The 21853-nt window shown below is 32.8% G+C and overlaps 1 protein-coding gene and 1 pseudogene across 1 annotated transcript in view; both read right to left on the minus strand.

Moving 5' to 3' along the window:
- Nucleotides 1-21853, minus strand: part of NDUFAF2 (NADH:ubiquinone oxidoreductase complex assembly factor 2) — a 125717-nt gene that overhangs the window by 101734 nt on the left and 2130 nt on the right. The window lies entirely within an intron of this gene.
- On the minus strand, nt 1181-1300 carry LOC111730377 (annotated as a pseudogene).

The following is a 21853-nucleotide window of genomic DNA, read 5'->3' on the forward strand; positions in this document are numbered from 1 at the left end:
GCTATCTGTATACACATGCTTGTTAGTCTTTTTTTTACGAAGACTGCTTTCAGAAATTAATACCAGATAACAAGGTTTGAGAAATGTGAACATCAGTCCCTTAAGAACTAAATACTGATTGACAGCTTCTTTCTACCGCATTGTTTCAAAACTTCAGATTTAGTGTTACCAGTATTTTTGGAAGCTCTGATGAGTCAAATGCTTTGACCAAAATGATCACTGAATTTAAGTAAATAAAAGGTCATGTTTCTATTATAACATTAACTAACTAGATGGTAATACCCATACTTCAGTACATTCTCTAGACATATCCCCAGGAATGATCATTATTTGTTAAACATATTTTCTAATTAAAAGAATAAATGTACAGGTCCTGTCAAAGTAATGGGCATTTTTATAGCCATATAGGATTAGTATTCTAGTATCTGGAATGAGGTTGACCTCAAGACTTCACTGGACTATCCTGAATTCAGTGCTATGGATAGCCCACCCTATCTCAGAAATGCTTTAACTTCTTATATATATCTTTGGTCTGAAATAGCTCTTTGCATATATCTCTCCATGACTGGTGTTACTTGATCACTTAGACACTGTGTGTTCCTCCATAGGCAGAATGTTATTCACCTATAAAGGTACAAGTTACCCTGCTAAGGTACTGAGGATACAAAAATAAATATAACATCTACACAATGCAGTATACATACACATGACGTATTACTGATTGTACACTTGAAACATTTGATTTAATTAACCAATATCACCTCAATAATTTTAATTAAAAATATATTAAAAAAGAAAGTAAGTGTGTGTGTGTGTTAGTGTATGAAATTTGGTAAGCATTAAATAAGCATTACGTGATGTCGTCACATTGAGCAACTATATTGCTCAAAGGTGAACTTGAATATAGAGAAACATTTAATTGGAATATTAAATCACTAATAAAAGAAAATAGTTGTATATCATTTTAAATTATTTAAAAAAACAAGTAAAGCTGCTATAAACATTTGTGTAAAAAAAAATCTATCTTTGAGGAACATTTGATTTAGTAGAGAAGACACTACTAGTATTTTTGGAAGCAAATTTTTATTTATTTATTTATTTCTATTTATTTTTTAGGTGACACAACCCTTGGTTGACCTCACAGACTGTCAGCTTACAATCCCGTATTTTTTATTTTTTACGCCTACAGTACCTCGTCTTCCTAGGTGATCTCCCATCCAAGTACTAATCAGGCCCGACCCTGCTTAGCTTCCGAGATCAGATGGGATTGGGCTCATTCAGGGTGGCACTACCAGTATTTTTGGATTGAGATTACTAGCCAATATCAATTTTATTTTGTATTCTTATTTTCTAGATTAAACAAAAAAGTCAAATTGGATAACTCATTCTCTACTTCTATTTGGACATCGAATTTACCAAAACAAACAAACAAAAAGGCTATTTTTTTTTAATTAAAAAGCTAAAAGTCAAATCATATAATTTCATCATATTTTAAACAGCAAGACCTATTTAAAATCTTTCAATAGCTTCCAAATATATTTAAAATAAAAATCAAACTTGCTACCATAATCAATCAATCCTAATTGATCTGGCCTCAGACTACCTCTGATCTTACTTTATACTACTCCCCACTTTGCTCGGTAGTCTAGCTATAAGCCTTCTTTCTGTTCTAGGAATAGAAAATCATTCCTGCGTTAAGGCCTTTTCCGATAATCCAATCAAAAGAAAAATCCACATGTCTCTCTCCCTAACTTGTTTATCACATATTCCAGTTTATTTCTTCATAGCACTTCTAATTATCTGATGGAATATTGTTTATATATTTGTTGTCTGTCTCCTTCTTCTAAAATTAGAATGCCATGATACCTGACATCTGTTAGAATGGCTATTATCAAAAAGAAGAGAGATAAGTGTTGGCAAGGATGTGGAAAAAAGGGAACCCTTACGCACTGTTGGCAGGAATGTAAATTGGTACAGCCACTATGGAAAACAGTTTGGGGGTTCCTCAAAAAATGAAAAACAGAACCAGAAATCCTACCCCTGGGTATACAGCCAAAGGAAATGAAATTGGTATCTCAAAGAGTTATCTGTACTCCCATGTTCATTGAGGTGTTATTCATGTTAGCCAAGATATAGAAGCAAGCTAAGTCTCTGTCAATGGACAAATAAATAAAGAAGATGTGGTAGATATATTCAATGGAATGTTATTCAGCCTATGAGAAAGAAGGCAATCCTACCATTCATGAGAACATGGATGGATCTTGAAGTCATTATGCTAAGTGAAAGAGAGAAAGATAAAAACTGCAAGATCTCATGCACAGAATTTGAGAAGCTGAACTCATAATAACAGAGTAGAATGGTAGTTGCCAGGAGTGGGGTATGGAGGAAATGGGAAGATGCTGGTCAAAGGGTACAAATTTCCAGTTATAAGATAAATAAGTTCTGGGCATATAATGTACTACATAGGAAGTACAGTCAACGAAATTGCTAAAAGAGATCATAAATGTTCTCACTACACACACACACAAAGTAATTATGTGTAGTGACGAAAGTGTTAACTAACCCTAATGTGGTAATCATTTCTCAATATATGTTATGAAGTCATTATGTTATATACATTAAACTTACATGATGTTGTGTTTCAATTAAATCACAACAAAGCTGAGAGGAAAACTAGAATGCATGAGATAACATGTACCTTTAATATCTTGTTTGCCACAATATTTCAGCACTTAGCCTAATACTCAATAAATATTTCTGAATGACTCAAAGGTGCTCAATAAATTTTTCTGAGTGACTCAAAGAATCACTGAGTTGTTGAGCTACAATTCAAATCCAGGTCTGACTGGCTGCCCATCCTTAGAGTTTCTCAACTACATCATACAATTTGTGAGGTCAGGGTTGGCTCTAACTTATTTTTGCACCTCTGCATCTCCTAGTACATTGCTGCGTGTACAATACGCTATCTATATATACTTAATAAAGTAACATAAGTTCTTAGGTACTGGAACAATAAACAAAAATAGTATGTGAGTATCTGTAGGTACAGAACCAATTCATGCCATTCTCTCTTGCTAGAATACTTCTCCAATTCAACAACCCTTCTTTTTCTGTTTAAAAAATTACTCAGCTTTCAAGAACCATAGCTTGTTTCTTTCTTTCAGTCTTCCTCAGCACTGAAAGTTAGACATACAACTTCTGAACTCTCACAATTTTTTCTTATCTTTATTATACTACTATTTCCCATAAGACTGAGCTGACTCCAACTTTTTTTTCCCTTCTTTTTTTCCTGCCTTCTTCCCTTTTCCTTTCCTTTCTCTCTTTCTCCCCTCACTTTTTACCTCCTTCTCTCCTTCCCTTCTTCCCTCACTCCCCTATCTCTTTTCTTCTCTTCCTTTTTCTTTTTTTAGGTGATTAAGTAGAAAGTTTTCAAATGCTTTTAAAACATAAACATCTATAGTCCTGGAATTATAATAAATTATAATCCTTTAAATGATATATCTTAAAGGCTCTCTAGTTACATTTCCCAAGTAAATTGTCCTTAAGGGTAGACTATGACAAATTAAAGCATTCCCAATGAAGCTGAGACACCAATAACAGCTTAACAAGTGCATTTGTAGGACCATGAGATCCCCAAAACTTCAAATACTAAATTCAAATTTACCTAGGCTCTCATAAAGTATATAAAAATATAAATTTTCCTATTATTACAGTTAAAAATATCTAAGATCTGGAATCTTTCCATTCTGATGTTTAAAGACTCAAAAATGCTCTTTTACTCCCTTATATGATAGTCCAGTGGATTTCATAAACAATGCTTTTTAAATACTCCATATACTGAGAAGTCTACATTTGGTTATCCATATCAAAGACTTTGCACTATAAGAAAACATCTATTTCAGTTTACAAGTATTATCCTTTAACCTGGGTAGCATAATATATCATTGAAATATAATATTCTTATTCATTGATTTGATCCATAGGAAATCATGTTTGCTATAGAAAGCTACATGAGACATTGGAAGGTAAAAAAAAGATATCTGTAAGCCAATAGCATGGGAAAAGGGAAAAGGGAAAAATAATGACACAAAAACTCAGTGAGCAAAACCATGTAGGATAAATAAGATAAATGCGAACAGCCCAATTATACTATCTCCAAAGGGTTATTGTTGGAATTCAGAACGAGTCACCCAAGATGTGTTTCTATGTATGTGGATTATATGGGCTAAGGGCAATTTTAGCTTCAAGCTCAAGAGAAACGTCTGCCTGTCCCTTTAACTACCTAGAAGAAGTTGAATTAGGGGCCTTGCCCATAATAAAAGATTATCAGCGATAATCTCTTTTTGACCTACCTATACAGAACGGAACAGAACGGCAAGGTTTTAACGAAACATCTGCTCTTCTTATCATCCTGCAATGATCCTTTGAAGCCCCCAACGTTCATTACTTCATCCCTAGCTCAGGATGTCTTATATACCTCAATTCCCCTTTCTATCTCTGAACTTGTCCTTTATGTGGGGTCTCTGACTCTCATATGTGTGGAGGTTCCTGTATATATTTATGTATTAAATTTAGTTATTTTCTCTTGCTAATCTGTCTCATGTCTATCTGATCATTAGACCAACCAAAAGAACCTTGGCAGGTTCTGTAAGCCAACAGCATGGGAAAGAACCTTGGCAGGTTCTTTTGGTTGGTCTAATGATCAGATAGACATGAGACAGAAGAAAGTTTGTTCCTCTCTCACATTATGAAAGCACTAACATTTTACAGAATAGAAAAGTAAATGGTGGTCATTATTGTAATTTGTACCATCATATAATCTCTTCAAGAAGAAACAAGAACCAATACAGACTCTGTCAGAGATGCTGACTTCAAAGAAACCCAGCTACCCAGAATCATTTTTTTTCTGGGGTTTGGCATAGCTAAAGTTTTAGTGCATTTCTATGCCATTATCATGAAAATTAGTTATTTTAACCTTGTCATGTTGCTCCAAGGATACAATCCTTCATTTGAGGGAAAGGATTTGATTAATTCACTGCACCTAAAAATGTTACCTGGTTCATAAGTAGGCTTTTTTGTGTGTGGTGGTGGTTAATTTAAATTGGAATATTAATAGCAGAAATCTTTCTGCCATTTCAGCAACAAAATTTATCTGAGACAATATTCTTAGTACTTTAAGAGTTAAAAACTTTAGAGACAGTATATTCCAAAGGCCTCCTTAGCCAGTTTTCTAAAGTACAGAATAATCAATAAAAATCAGTCTGCAACTATACTTTTCCAAAAGTCGATTGGAAGGAGTCTGCATTCAATGGAATGCCAAATAGTACTGGCAGACATTTAGTCTTATAGAAAGAGAATGCTATGTTTGCATTGTTCTGTTAATAACATGCTAACAAGTATGTTTTCTGTAAGGTCACTAATGGACAGAAAAAAATACATAATACAGCAGCAAATAGTGGACAGCCATTCAGGCTCTACTGGTCTACAGTTACTAGAGAGAATAGTAAATCTTATAATCTTAGGCAGCTATAAAAAAGTATACTCTCTTGTTAAAGCTCAAGAGAATCTGAAGAGGAAATAAAAGAAAAAAGTCAGATTATGCTGTCAATTTAAGTTGTCATAATGTGCTTTAGAGTTAAAACATTCCTCTGAATGGCAATTGAACAGATGGAAATTTTCATTTTCGGTTAACTGGATGGAAGAATTGGACCAGTACCTAAAATGACATTGAAACGAAGCTCAAACCCCCTCCCACAAGAAAGAAACAGATGCATCACTCCAGATACAAAATAAATTATTGAACAGTGCATATATTATATTGGCATCATTGTATCCAACTTACATCTGCACAATGTTTTATTCTCCTGGTGAGAGAACAGACATTTCTGAAAGGGAAAATAGGCAACTATTGAAGTGGATCAGATAAGTGTACAATTTGGGTAAGAAAAGCCAAACAACACTTCACTGAATTTGAAGTTATTCAAGCTGAGAGGAAAAAAAGAACCATAAATTATACTGATTCCAATGCCCTTGAACTTACACATTGTCTTAAATATGATAGATTTTGAATTATAAAACCACATTTCCAAGATTTTTATAATCTTAAATATGAATAAAAAAATATATGACTACTTAGGACTCAAAGGAGTTAGGGTTGAATGCCCTCCTTGTTTAATCTGACAGAGAAGTGAGTTATTAAACTAAAACTTTATTCCTTATTTTAAGCTATGATTACAGTGAACTCATAGAACAAGTAACTAAAAGGAGACCTATCTGACAATTTAAAATTAATAACTGACCTTGTGAGTTGTGAACTAAGGAAATGAACTCCTTTTTTACTCTTCCATGATTTCTAATTCCACTTTATGACAATACTGTCCTGCTTGGTACTTTCCTAGCCAGCTCTTTCTCATTCCTAGAGCTGATATAAGCAGGCAGTTTATATCTCCTACACTCTCACCTCAGTCTTCCTATCAATCACTTCCACTCTTTCTCAAGTCATTAAAACTTTAGTCCAGCTGCAGAGGAAATATGAGGATATCAGTTTTTGAGGGTAGGTAAGGATGCCTTGATTAAGCAGGGTTTGTTATTTTTTGTTTTTAAGGTATAATCTTAGTTGACTTTGGGCCAACAACACTCCTGTGTTATAAGGTGACTGTATAAGGTCTGGTCAGGGGATGCAGATGATGACTGAGGATGCCAGCAGAATGAATCCTGAGCTTAGTACCTAAAAGACAAAGAGGTAAAAAAGAAAATATGTCTCTAATATAAAAAGATTTTATACATTCCCAGGTTTCGGCACCAAAAAAAGAAAAAAAAAGATTTTATAGGTAAGTAAAATTCTGACTTCTTTTTATTTATTAAGCCATTCATTACAATGTAGTAAGATTTTACTAAATATCTAAAGTGATAAGACTATTTTATCAGACATGACTTCCAATAAAACTATATTTAATAAGGATTGAAGACCAACTGAATTATGCCTCCCAAGACTATCAGAACAGCACAGGTAAGAAAAATATGTTCAGTGCAACTCTACAAAATATTAATGGAATGCAGATACCATAGGCACAATGAATTACGAGTCTATATTGGTGCAAAGTCTTCATAGTGGTATTCCCTTTAGAAATAAAGTTGCACAGGGAAGCCATTCTTTGCATTCTACCAATCATTTTTAAACACAGGCAAATGTGAAACGGAGCTCATTAAAAAGATATAGAAGACAAATATAACCTAAAAGTAAAAGTATAAGGAGGTTGGGCCCATCTGGACTTATTAGACAGAGAAAAGCCTTGAGGGGAATAGCTGGGAATGTGGGATAGAAGAAATAGTTAGAAGGTAATTGGGAAAGGGGAACTAGAGTTGGCTCCCTCCCTGGGGTGTTTCTGCCAAGGAAAGAGAATAAGAATAGAACCTTTAGGAATAGTATCATGTGGTGGCTTGATGCCCAAAGAAAGTCTGTTGCTAGAAAAAGGCCATGGTATGATATGGTAATGATTCACAGAAGAATAAGAAGTGAACTAGAAATCATGTTTTGTCCCTTTCGCTTATCCTTATGCTTTCTCTCTTATTTAAACATAAGTTGCTTTATGGTTTCCAGCCACACTATTACCTACTCTCTGTTAACCATCTCTCTCATTGTCATTCTGTAATCATTCTTATACTAATATGAGCAAACATTTAATAGGTAACGTGAAACAAAAGATTTCACAAAACATTTCACATATTCTGGTGTTTGATCTCCAGTGGTCACTAGTCATGGGGCTAACAGAGGTTGATGGACCATCGCCAAGGAGCCAGGTGAAAATTTTTAATCCACAGACTAAAAGAGCAGGTGGGAGTCCCGGGTCTTCTTAAATGAGGGCAGGGAGAGAGCCAAAAGGGCTAACTTGAAGGAAGCAGTGTCTTTTTTTTTATCTGGTTAAGTCTACTTCTATTTGCATTTCATTGTCAAGTGTCAACAGATATTTAAGATTCTTATTTGGTATCTGTATGTTTTCTTCTCAAACATAATATCAGCATATCATTTACTGACTTTAAACATGAAATAAGCTAATTTATGAATAAAGCATTTCTAAACATGGTTTAGAAAGTATTGAAAGATAACTTTTGAACGAACAGTACAGACAGAAATTCTGGCAAGTCTGATGGGAGGCTGCATTTACTTCTCTAAGTATAAAGCTTCTAATGGGGCAGAGAAAAGCTGAAGTGTTTTTAATGAAACCATATGTGGCAAATGAACATTAAATCTAGTCATCTCTCAGTGAAGAGGAGCACTAGAAACTAAAGCTCTTTTGACCCCTTTGTTTATCCTTCTTGCAGGGCAGATGATCAGCACATTTTCAATGCTGAGCATTGGATCCTTCGACACTATTGAAGATTTTGTAATACTCTTGCAATCATTTATAACAATTTTAATTATTTCTTCAATCATATGATCTTCTAATATTTTTTATTTTTTCACCAGAAATTATGTAAATTCTAGCCAAAAAAAAATTTCCCTCAATCTGAAATTCTAAATATTAGCTTTTCTGATTTGTAAAAGGCAAAAAAACAAAAACACTATACAACAAAGCAAAATCATAGGACATCTAGTTCTTTGAGAACTTTCTAAATAGTTCCAGAATAAAGTACTCTGACTCCACAACACACATTTTCCAAAATAAACTGTATTTGATATGCTGATATTGACAGCATTATCCCTATATACTAGTATAACCAATTATCCCTTTTTAAAAAATCAAGATGAAATTCACATAAAATTAACTATCTTAAAGTGCACAATTCAGTGGCAATTACAATCAAAATGCTGTGCAATCACCCCCTGTATCTAGTTCCAAAATATCTTCATTCCCTCTGACCCCAAAGAAAAACCCTGCTCTCTGCTTTCTGTTTCTGTGTGTACTCTGGGTATTTCATGTAAATGGAAACATACAATATTTGTGACCTTTCGTGTCTGGCTTCTTTTATGTAGGACAATATGTTCACAGGTTCATCCATGTTATACCAGGTATCAGTACTTTGTTTCTTTTTATGGCTGAGTAATATCCCATCGTCTGTATATACCACGATTTGTTTTTCCATTCACCTGCAGACGAACATTTAGGTTGTTTTCACCTTCTGGCTACTGTGAACAGTGACAGTTAACATTTGTTTGCAAGTATGTTTGAATTCCTGTATCAATTCTTTTGAATAAATACTTAGAAGTAGAATTGCTGGATCACATGGTAATTCTGTTTAACTTTTTTAGAAACCACCAAACTGTTTTCTAGAGCAACTGTACCATTTTACACTGTTGCAAGCAATGTATGAGGGTTCCAATTTCTTCATGTCTTTACCATCACTTATTTTTCATTTTTTTATTATAGCCATCTTAAGTGGGTGTGAAATGGTATCTCGTTGTTTTGATTTGCACTTCTATAATGACTAGTGATGTTAAGCATCCATTCATGTGCTTGTTGGTCATTTGTATGTCTTCTTTGGAGTAATATCTATTCGAATCCTTTAACCATTTCTAAATACAATTACTACTTTTTTTGTCGTTTGGATACTAGATCCTTACTGGATATATAATTTGCAAATATTTTCTCCCATTCTGTAGGTTGCCATTTCACTTTCTTGCTATGTCTTTTGATGGACAAAAGTTTTTAATTTTGATGAAATCCAATTTATCTATTTTTTCTTTTGTTGACTTGCTTTCAGTGTCAAAACTAAGAATCCACTGCCAAATTCAATGAAGATTTATGTCTAGGAGTGTTATAATTGTAGCTCCTATATAAGATGGTTAATCCATTTAGAGTTAATTTTTGTATGTGGTTTGAGATGGAAGTCTAACTTCATTCTTTTGCATGTAGATATCTAATTGTTTCAGTACCATTTGTTGAAGAAACTAGTCTTTTCCCCCATAGAATGGTTTTAGCACTCTTGCTGCAAATCAATTGTTTATGGATGTATGGGTTTATTTCTGAACTCTCAGTTCTAGTCCATTGGTCTATAGCTTTCCATTTAAACTGTATATTTCTCCAGTGCTCAAAGCATAAGCACAAAAGAGTTTGGATAAGAAACACTACTCTAAGATCTTTAGTTTGATCTAAAGTTTCCTAAATGCTTTCTCAATAGCAATGGCATCATAATGTGAGTTTACATCTTTGGTGGGGATGATATCCTGAGCTGGTACTGATTTTAAGCACCCTCTTCCTGGTGCTGGCATGAAGAAAAATGGAGGTTCTTCCGATTCTCACAAACCAATTTCAGGTAATCCTCATCATAAACTTATATGGTACTGAGATAGCACTATCAATCTTCCTCTTTAACTTATCATCACTAGGAACAGAAGGGTGGTAAAAGAAGAAAAAGTGACAAAAAAGGTACTAGTTTCTACTCTCAAGATATATATATCAATTGTTAGCAATAGCTAATAAACTTGGGCCTAGTAACGAAGAAGACAGTTTACTACATAGCTACAGCCATCTGCAATCATTACTAGTAACCTCATAGCCACGAATACTATAAAGATTTCATTGGAAATTGTATGAATGCTTAGTGTTTGCTGCAAATGACCCTCGTGTTCTCTTGCTTTATTAATTTAGGAAATAATACATGGAAATGAGAAAATGAAAGATGTGACCGGGTAAAATACTATTTTACGTTAGTTCCAACTTTGAAGCTATTTGCAAGACTCAATTTCAAGATACTTTTAAGGAAGAAAACTCTTAGGAATTATTTTTTTATCCCCATATTATAAAAAGTAGAGGAGATTATTTTTTTCCTTCTTTTTTCTTTTTCTAGTTTATTCTCACTAATCACCTAGTAGCTAAAACATAACCCAGTTAGCTCTGCTCTATCAAGGACACTGCTCTCAACAATGAACACTGTTAAGGGATTTATTTACAACTCACAATACAATGACATTAAAAGATAGAGGGTCAGAAATTTTAAAAGCATGGTATGATCATGGAAATATCTATCATTTTAACTTTTAAGAGGGAAAGAAGTATCTTCTTTGGTACCAATGCTGCCATTAAAATTAGATGCTGCTTGAAATTTACTCATGAGATATGAAAAGTCTGCTTCTTTGCCCAAATCAGTCAGAGAAGCAGAACACTTATGAGCAGCAACAGAATCAGTCCCCCAGCAGGAAGTGATCAGCCCTTGTATTAGGTACTGCAAGAACACTACCATGCAAAAGCTCTATTCCAGAGTGCCCCAGGATATAATAATCCCACTTCCTTACATGAAAGGCTCTCTGAGTTTACAGGGAATATCTTCCAAAAGGTTGTACAGAAGAAAATTTTCTACTATCTGATAAATCATAAGGTAGGTGATGAGGGTCATACAAGTGAGAAATTTGACTTATTTCATCAACCTCTTTTAGGTGGTATATTCTTCAGTACATCTTCCTCTCTTCCTTCTCTCCCTGTGTCAACAGGGAAGTACCAAGGATATAAAACACTGAGCTGAAAAATAAGAGTTTAGAGTAGCCTGGACTAGGATGGTCAAATTAAAAGGGCAGAAAAGGGAGTGGAGAGGAGCGCCTAGGGGTGTGGAAGGTAGGAAGGCTGTTTTCTAAACTAACCATGTTTGCTTGACACAGATTATCAGTTACTTGCAGTAGTGCTCCTCAAACTTTAGCGTGCATGTGAATCAGCCGTAGATCTTGTGAAAATGAAGATGCTAATTCAGTAGGTCTGGGATGGGGTCTGAGATTCTACAAGGACCTACAGAAGATTATGTCTGTGAAAGCGAAAGGTGATTTTCAAGGAGACACAACCAGGATTCTGAACAAAATTACAAAGTCTACCTTGATCTTTCAACTTCCCTTCCCAAATGCCTCTCCCATTTTATGTCTCCTCATTCTTTCTGTATCTAAAAAGTGTTCTACCTCATAGACGTAAGCCTCACAAAGAAAGCAATCTCCTCTCTCTTAACCTTCTAAAACAACTCCCAACCTTAACTGTCCTGTAATCCAATTTGATATTGTTATCCTTAATAGTTAACACAATCCAGATTAAAGTGAGAATTGATGATAGCTTTACTCCTCCAAAAGGGCATTTATATTTTAAAAGATTTTCTTATCAGCCTACAATAATACCTACTGGGGAGATTATTAATACAGAAAATATTTTTGAGGTCCTCTGTTCCTTACTCATCTAGGGTAACATGCTATTATTTCCACTAAACTTTAATTGGTCTGTTAAGGTTTTAAATACATAGATTCTATATTAAGAATACGTAGTCTCAAAGCCTCCAATTTCACTTCCTCTATGATGGTTAAGTGGTTTCATACTTCATAGTATACTGAAAACAAAAGTTGCTACAGCGCACTGTAGTATTCAAAATGTTAAATCATAAATCTCTGAATACAACAGGTCTCCTATACTTAAAAATTTCATTTCAACAATAAATTATCTAGCAAAAAAAAAAAAAAAATTAAGGGACTTAGGAAGGCTTGACAAAGAATTTTCCACAGTTAGGTCACGCTATAGGGAAGGAAGCCAGAGAAAGGTATCACCTACTGTGTAGAATACTATTAGAAGGAGTGCAAAATGGGATTTTTGCAGAAAGAAAGGATGATACAGAAATTAGGGTTGAGTAAAAGTATCTTTCATTTTGGAGGGAGCAAATGACTGAAATCTCGATAACATTTTTATGGTTTACTCAATAGCCAAAGCCTTTATTAAGTCTCTCAACATTCATGCCTATTCATAGGAGAAAAATATGTTTTTAGTATGTTGAGAGAAAATAAAATTCTATAAGTTTATTCCACATATTAAACCAAGGGAACATTTTTTAAAGGTCATCAGGCTACTCTAGTTCCAAAACAGCAATAATTTCTTATTCTTGAAACAATTTATTTGGAGTTTCCACAAATCTTATTTCATAATTTTCAGAAAAGATATAAAAGAATAACCCTCTAAAATAATACACAGTAGAAAGAAAAGAAAGTGATTATTAAGTTTTTTGTCCCTTCGATGTCAGTTTATTAAAGGACACAGTTAAATGTTAATGATTATGATTTTTCTTATTAAAATTAAAGCTTTAGATTTGTTGATTTATTTATTCATTCATTCAAGATTACAATTGCCCCCCAATAACACCACCATATTCCTGAATATGTTAGCTTTTTGACAATTTAGGCAGTAGCTACAAATGTAATCCTATTGGCTCCAAATCTGACCCAGACTCACTTCTGAGACTCCCAGAGTTTAAAATCTTGACTATTTTCTCTTCCCCCAAAATGATAGAGGTGGCTGCTACTTACTGGCTGAGAGTCACAGTAAGAGTTTGGTTGCAATTTAGCAAGACACTTCACAAGTGGCTAGTGAATAGGCCTTTTTTCAAGACATTAATACCTCATTTGGAGGCTGCTTTTTAAAGTATTTTTAAATTTTTGTTCTTGCACAAGCATATAATTAAAAAATATAGGAGGAAAGAGACAACCATCCAAATGGGAAAATATATTTGCAAGCAACACCTCTGATAAGGGCCTAATATTCAAAATATACAAAGAACTCATAAAACTCAATAACAACAAAAAAACAAACAATCCAATCAAAAAATGGATAGAGGACCTGAACAGACACTTCTCCCAAGAAGACATACAAAACAGCCAACAAACATATGAAAAGATCGCTAGCATTAGGGAAATGCAAATCAAAACTACAATAAGATATCATCTCACACCCGTTAGAATAGCTGTTATCAACGGGACAAGTAATAACAAATGTTGGAGAGAATGCAGAGAAACAGGTACCCTCATATGCTGTGGGTGGGACTGCAAATTGGTACAGCCACTATGAAAAACAGTATGGAGGTTTCTCAAAAAACTAAGAATTGATCTACCATATGATCTAGCAATCCCTCTGCTGGGTATTTACCCCAAAGACTTGAAAACTCGTATCTGAAAAGATATCTGCACACCAATGTTCATAGCAGCATTATTCACAGTGGCCAGGACATAGAAGCAACTGAAGTGTCCTACAATAGATGATTGGATAAAGAAGCTATGGTACATTTATACAATGGAATATTGCTCAGCCATAAGAAGAGATGAAATACTGCCATTTGCAACAACATAGAGAGACCTCGAGATAATCATGCTAAGCGAAATAAGCCGGGCAGAAAAAATTGAAAACCACATAGTATCACTTAATATGTGAGATATAAACCTAAAAGCAACAAATAAACAGGACAAACAAACAGAGACTCATGGACATGGACAATAGACTAGCGGTTACCAGAGGGTACATGGGAGAGGGGAAGTAGATGGGATAAAAGAGGTCAAATATGTGGTGACATTAAAGAATTAAAAATAAATAAATTAAAAAAAAAAAGCAATAAAAAAAAACATAGGAAGAGAGAATCCCCAAGTATAGTAAAGGTAAGAATAGAAAGGGAGATCCTGAAAAGGTTTTACTTGCTAATTGATGTAAAATGATGGTCATTAAAATAATTTTTTAAAAACATAAAATTTTATTAGTTGTAAATAATTGTGCTTAATTCTTTTATTTTCTAACTCTAATAACATAACAGGTTATCAAGATTCACCCTACAGCTTATAAATCAAAAGTTAGTTATCCAGAATTCAATTAAGTTTTTAACTCCAATGTTAGCAACCTTTTTACCATACCTAATTTAACTAGACAAATGGTTATACAGCTGACTAAAATCTGACACTAGCTTTGATCCATTTTCCTTTCTTATAATTTAACCAACTGTTTTCACAATATTTCCAATGATTCAATTATTTTCCTCATTTGGACATCTTGCCTAAATGCAAACATCTTAGTGAAGTCATACACAGTTATAGGAATATTGCACAACATGGTCAGACATTTTTATGAGTTTCAAAAGAGATTGATTGGAAACTATACTGCAGTCACCAAAACTTTGTGTTGATGAACGTGTGCCACAATTATAACACAGCACTGGGTTATTATCGTTGGGATATGGCAGTGCTTTCATTATAAAACCTTGCTGTTTTCAGTTTTGTGAACTAGCTATAAAACTTGACTTGGTTCCGATAAATAATTTTCAAAAGAAAAACTATAAATATAGCAGACATTAGATACGTACACATATAAATAAAATAACAATGGCACTAAAGAAAGTTCAACTGATATAAAAGAAGAGTAAGGTATTTATTGTGTGGTGCATACTAATAAAAAGGAGTATACTCCAAAATTACTTTATCATTTTTGTTAAAATATACTGAGAAAATATATCCTGAGTTCTTAGAAGCTTTGAGCTAAAGCTTCTTCAGACCTCAGTTACCTCAATCTATAAATGAATAAAAGTATCCATTCAAAAGGATATTTCATACCTGAGAGGAAGTAATAGTCTTAAAGATATACACACACATACATACACAAAAACAAACAAGGTTAAAAATTTTAATGACTTAACGATTTCTTTATCTTTCTTCTTCAAGCTGGTCATGTGGTTTCTGATATAATAAAATTAAAGTAAAAATATTTTAATTCTAATTTTCTATCACAGTAACTTCCAATGTTTATCAAAGATAAAAAAATCAGGAACTATTTAAATTAGAAATACTTTTTATTATAAATTAGGCTAGCTAGATTATTTTTAAGTTGCTCTTTAGAAAATTAAAAAAAGCAGTCAATGCTATCATGCGGAAAACCTAAAGATCAAGTGAGTGAAACTAAGATTCAGAAGGGGAAAATACCTTTTTGTAAGAGTCATGAAGGAAAAATATAAAGTGTCTCTAGTAAAAATGGATTTAGAAATGAGTGTACTGTCTTACCAGCATGTGAGATGTAAATCTAAAAGCAACAAACCAACAGGACAAACAAACAGAGACTCAGATGTACAACTTTTCTTTGGTACAGATGGCTGAATGGTCAAAAGAAGTTTTGAAGGCAAGAGTATTTTAGAAAATACAGAAAATACATGTGAGATAAACACCTACGGATAGTCATTGTAGCATATATCATTTGTATTCTGTTATTCCATATCCATATCATTAATCAATACAATTACATGAAAAAGTCTGCTTAATAAAAGCACATCTGCAAAAATTTTACCATCGATTTGAAGTATTTTGCATGTATTCTGGCTTTGATAAAAGTTGGTTATTTAAAAAGTTGTATTAACTTTTAAATATCCCACTTCTATATTTAACACTTCTTCAATGGCTCATAATTTTACTTTTGACCTTCCATGACAATATTACTAATCTACAATTTTAGTAATATTGTCATGGAAGGTCAAAAGTAAAGGAAAAGTATTTCAATTTTAAAATGCCTATATTTGATTATATTGTATTTATTCTATGATTTTGATCATTAACTAAAGTAATTGAAATATTTCATTACAAACTAGATCTTAGTATCTAAAAGAAAGTAATTTGTGAAAATGATATTTCTAAAAATTAAAGTCTATTAATTTTAAACACACATACACACACACACACATACACTTCTAGTAAATGCCTGGCACATAGACGATATTCAATAACTAATAAAGAGATGAATGAAAGTGGCAGAAGGTGGACTGCCATTTCTCCTATTACACCATCTGCCTCCCTAGACAGTTCATAGGCATAGAGCAATATATCTAATTCCAAACAAATAAACAAAAACAAACAAATGGTATTGCTGCAAACAGTGACTAAATGTAGGTCATTTCAAAGGCCTCAGAAATAACATCTTAGAAAAAGAAAATCAAATTATAGAGGTAAAATAACAAGGAAATCTTTTAGGTTTAATGTGAAACCATCTCAAGAGCTTCTATATTCTCAGAGAGACGACTTTCCTCTTTATCCTTCTTATGTTTAAGAGAAAGCAGCAGCAGAAGCACTGCAAGAAAGGAAATGAGATAAGGTAAGCCAATGTCTATCTCTGTGGAGTGTATTTCTTTCAATTTAACAAACACTAACGAAATATCTAGCATATGTTAGGCACCAAGAGTTGAGAAAAACTCCCCATTTCATTCACTGTAAAAGCTCGTTTACACTGCTATTCCCTCTGACTGGTGCACTCTTGCTCCAGATACCCATCTGGCTAGACTTCCTTTAAGTCTATTCAAAATGTCACCATCTAAACTAAGCTACCTTAACCATTACATTAAAAATTTCAACCCACTCCCTACTTCCAGTACTCCTGATTCTGATTTACTCTGATTTACTTTTTCTTTTGTCCTCAGCACTTACCATACTGTAACAATTATTTAATATATATTATCACCCGACTCCCTTAGCTAGAATGTAAATTTGAAAAAGACATGGGCTTTTTAGTATTTTATTTATCGATATATCTCAAATGCCTAGGACTGTACTTGGCACACAGTGAGTATTCAATAACTATCAGTCAAATAGATAAATAAACTTTCCTAAACACCTGCAATGATCCAAACATTGTCCAGAACACACAGAGTCAGGGAAATAGCTACAAAAGCAATCATCTGTAACATAATGGGGGCATATATTACAAAGTTTAACACTTAGAGAATGGTGAATTCTAGGTGAGGGTTAAAATAAGTACAATGAAGTCTGGATCAATGCCTGTTTAATAAGACTTATGATTTTAATAAATAAAACATGGAAAATAAATAACTTTATAATATATTCAGCTGAGGAAAAAGAAAAGCTTAATTAGAATCTCTGGCAAAGAGTGCAATTTGTACCTTGGACCACAAGATGGAGGCACCAGTTACCTGGAAGGCAATAAAGACCAAAAGAAAGAAATAGCTCTCTTTAGTGTTAAAATTACAAAAGTAATTTTTTAAAAAATCATATACATTCCTAAGTCATTTCATAAAAATGGAAATTTGTTCTAACAATCAAATAATGAAGTCTGCAATATGGTTCTGAAGATAATTCTCTACCCAATCCCATTCAATTGTCAATTCTCAAAAGCAAGCATGTCAACTTGATTTTCTAATTCTTGTAGAGTAAAAATCACTTTAAAAGTCTTTAAACAGCAGCAGAAATGAATTGTTGAAATGAGCAGTACTTTGAAAAGTGAGAGTGCTAAGTAAGAAAAGTAAGAGTTTCATCTGATTTACATTGACACAGGGAAACTAAATTCCACGCGAAGATAACACAAATAGAGTTTATCACTAAATGACCTTGATAAATCAACACTAGATATACTATTTTTCCTCACTTATTATAATTCTTCCACAAATACAGTGAATCATGACAAGAGCTGGGAATAATTCAAAGTAGATAATAACTTAATTTTAATAATACTATTTATCATTATTGCTGCTATTGACATTATATGCTTAATATAAAGCAATTATAAAATCATCAAAGCAAAAGAGGACAAGTACTTCTTTTCTATTACATGAAATATTTTCAGCCTCACTTAGAAACAGATATAATATAGCTTAGTCACTCATTCATTATTAGTTTTCATTTCTTCTCAAAAGATCCTATATTTCCTTGACAGGGAAAGGCAGAATCAAGATTAAGTTTGCTTAAATTCATTTAAAAGCCACTATAAAGGACTGACATGTATGACTGTGAACACATTTCATCCTCCTGTTTTTCTCTTGGATGAAAGTATGACACAGATGTGGCTCTACTGATATGAAACAGGAATTCAATCAAGAACTATAGGGATTTTCCCTTCACCAAAACACAATTAAGTGGTTAAATAAACATGCATATTCACACAAATCAAAGGAATTCAATAATCAAATGAAATAGTCTCAGAGGGAAACAATTAAGAAATGAAATTTAAAAATGAAGGTCATAAAATTAAAAGTCCAACCTTCAAACAACCCTGAGACAATCTATATTGGAAGTTTATAATTATTATTTTATATTAAATCAAGTATTTTAAAGTAAGTCCAACTTTTTCATGCTATCCCTAAACAGAAGGCATGTTTAAGCTAAAATCATAAGACATTTTAGGATATTCTATCAATTTGATGATGCCAATAGTGATGATTATGTGATCACTAACAACTCAAGACAGAATATTATTTACTGTTGGAAAAATCATATGTATGATTTCTTAATATTTTGGTCAATTCTTCAAAATATAATTGCCACTTACATTATTGTGCATTACTGACTAGGAACAATCCATAGTGTCATTGTAAAATCCTTGTCTTAAAAGTTAGCACTATATAAAGCAGTAATGTTGGGTTTTTATTTTGGAGGAAAACATCTAAATCCAATTAGAGAAAAGATTCCTCCCTCAAATCAACTCAAAAATATTAAACAGGCAACCTATAATTTTTTAAAACAATGCTGCCACCTTCTGGAAAAATCTATCATGTCTTAATGATTTCCCAAATGTTAAGAGTAAATATCACATTCATCTAGTTACATCATGATCATCCAGTTACCTACTGAAACAAGACATACCTTCTTAATAATTTTGACCATTTACTTTGTCTGATGCTTAATAACTATGTCTTAATTGAGTTCTAATTCATTATAGTTTTTAGTATATTTAAATATTAAATACGAATTGGTGACATAAAAAACAATGCAGCTCTATAAGTACAAGTAATAGGGGATGATATAGGTTTTGAATTGCCAGATGATATATTCTTCCTGAAAGGAAAGAAATTAGACTGGGTATCTTAACAAAAGTTTGATGCTTGCTATGACACTAAATTTAGAAGGTCACTGATCAAGCTAAGTGTCTACAGGAACCACACTAGAAAAGTTATAGAAAACATACTTATTTCTAATGAGAGTATTTTAATCCTTGAAGAATAATTTGGCCCATTTATCATAAATAAACATACAAAATATACTTTAATTATCGGTTTTAACATTTTTTAAAACTATCATTTCCTGTAGTTTAAAATTTTTTTTTTGCTTTGTTTTTGTTTTTATATTTCTGGGTCTATAAATATCTTTTAACAATTCATTTAACAGCTATTTTTTGAGTACCTACTCTGTACCCAGGCACGTACACATGAAGCTCATTTAAGTATTCAGGAATGAAACAATAACCTATGTTTAATATGAGGATAATAATCCCTTAATGGTTATTGTAAAGACATGAAATAATCAGAATTAATTCCCAATGACTGCTACTTATCATTAATGTAAGTAAGCATTACTAAAAAACATTGGCGGCTATGGTAAATAGAGAACAAAATGGAGGAAAAATGTATTTCTAATTTGTTACAAATTAAATATGTACAGTTCAGTTTAAAATAGCCATTGATTCATGTTTACCTCATTTATCTTCCCAAATCCTTTTGAATTTATTAAAGAATATATAAGGGGGTATGCCTTAAGAGTTAGTACCTAATAGTATCTTTATCTGTTAGTAGCGTAATAGTAATATTAGGCCAATAGATCTGAAATTCATCAAATAGATATGGTTTGCATAAAGCAGTGATGAAAAGTATTTGTCACATAAAAAAATTAATAAATAGTACAGGATGAGATAGAAGGCAAACTCGGCAGTACTAACTAGCCTGTGAATCAGCACAGACATGTCAGCCACACTGGAAAGAATCTATATGAGTTTCCCAAAAAAAGTACTGTGAAAATTCTAAGCTTAGAGCAGCAAGCCTGAGAGCAAGGGACAAATAAATGGTAAGGGTCAAGTCAAAGGAATTTGGAAATGCCACCAATGCTCCCACAGAGAGGTCTAGTTATCACTAATATGCACAGCTTGTAAGATGTTACAAAATAAGGTAAAAAAAAAATACTCTCAACAATAGCATGTGCTAAGCATTCCACGAGCTCCTTCTCTATTTCTCAACTATGATTCTGACCTGATACCGACATTCTTAAGATTTCCATTTACAAGGGCTGAAAGTGAAGGCATCTTGAGTACTGAGTACAGTTCTCCCAGAGAAATTCTACCAGAGCCCTATGAGAAGCCACAGGACTGTAGCATTCACTCTCAGGTCTCACTTGGTAGTCATTTTTAAGAAAAATGAAGGTTATGCTGCAAAAGACATCTAAGGGGGGCAGTCAGGCATAATAAAACATAAATAACAGAAAACAAAAAATAAGATGACTGAAGACTAAATATATGACTTATTACAACAAATATAAATGGGTTAATGCTATTACTTAAAAAAAAAAAAGTATGTTTTTTGGAAACACCTATGCCCGAAAAAGCAGGGGTGTATGTATGAGAGAAAGAGAGATAGAAGGGAGGAAAATCAACGTAAAGAGAAAACCTATAAATTACGAGGCTTAAAAACATACTAGCAATCATAATATAAAGATTTTAGAGCTCAATTTATACAAACTGCAAAAATAAGTAAACAAATTAATCATTAAATAAGAGCATTATGGGACAGCCAGGGAAATGAGGACAGGATGATAGTAAGGAATTGTTGATTTCTATGGGATGACGGATAATATTGTTATTATATTTAAAAAGAGTATGTGTTTAAGAAGTATATTTAATGAAATGTTCATAGGTAAATTGACATGATGTCGGAATGTGTTTAAAATAAGAGGAGTGAGGGGTAAGGTGTAAATAAAATTTAGCCATGAGTTGATAACTATCTAAAGTGAGTAAGGTACATGGAGATTTGTTTTATCATTCTCTCTACTTTTTATGTTTGAAATATTTCATAATTTAATAGTTAAAAATAAATGGATAAGTAAATAAAAAGGAAGTGATTCTCAAGTTAGAACACAATGTAAAATCCAACTAACATTTTTAAAAAGGAGGCACATAGAAATGGTATAAAAAATAACCTTCAATTTTAAACAAAATTCAATTTTAGATTGACAAATCTCAATTTTAAATTACATCTTTCAAGTCTGGTTTATACCTTGACTGATCCGGCTTCCCCAAAGTGTTTGAGAACTCCATATTCAAAGGCCATTTTTTTTTTTTTAAACCAAAAAGCATGAAATATAAAATTCGGGAAATGTTATTAAAATAAT

Source organism: Pteropus vampyrus, unplaced genomic scaffold, assembly GCF_000151845.1.
Source record: "Pteropus vampyrus isolate Shadow unplaced genomic scaffold, Pvam_2.0 Scaffold310, whole genome shotgun sequence".
NCBI classification, from domain to species: Eukaryota; Metazoa; Chordata; class Mammalia; order Chiroptera; family Pteropodidae; genus Pteropus; species Pteropus vampyrus.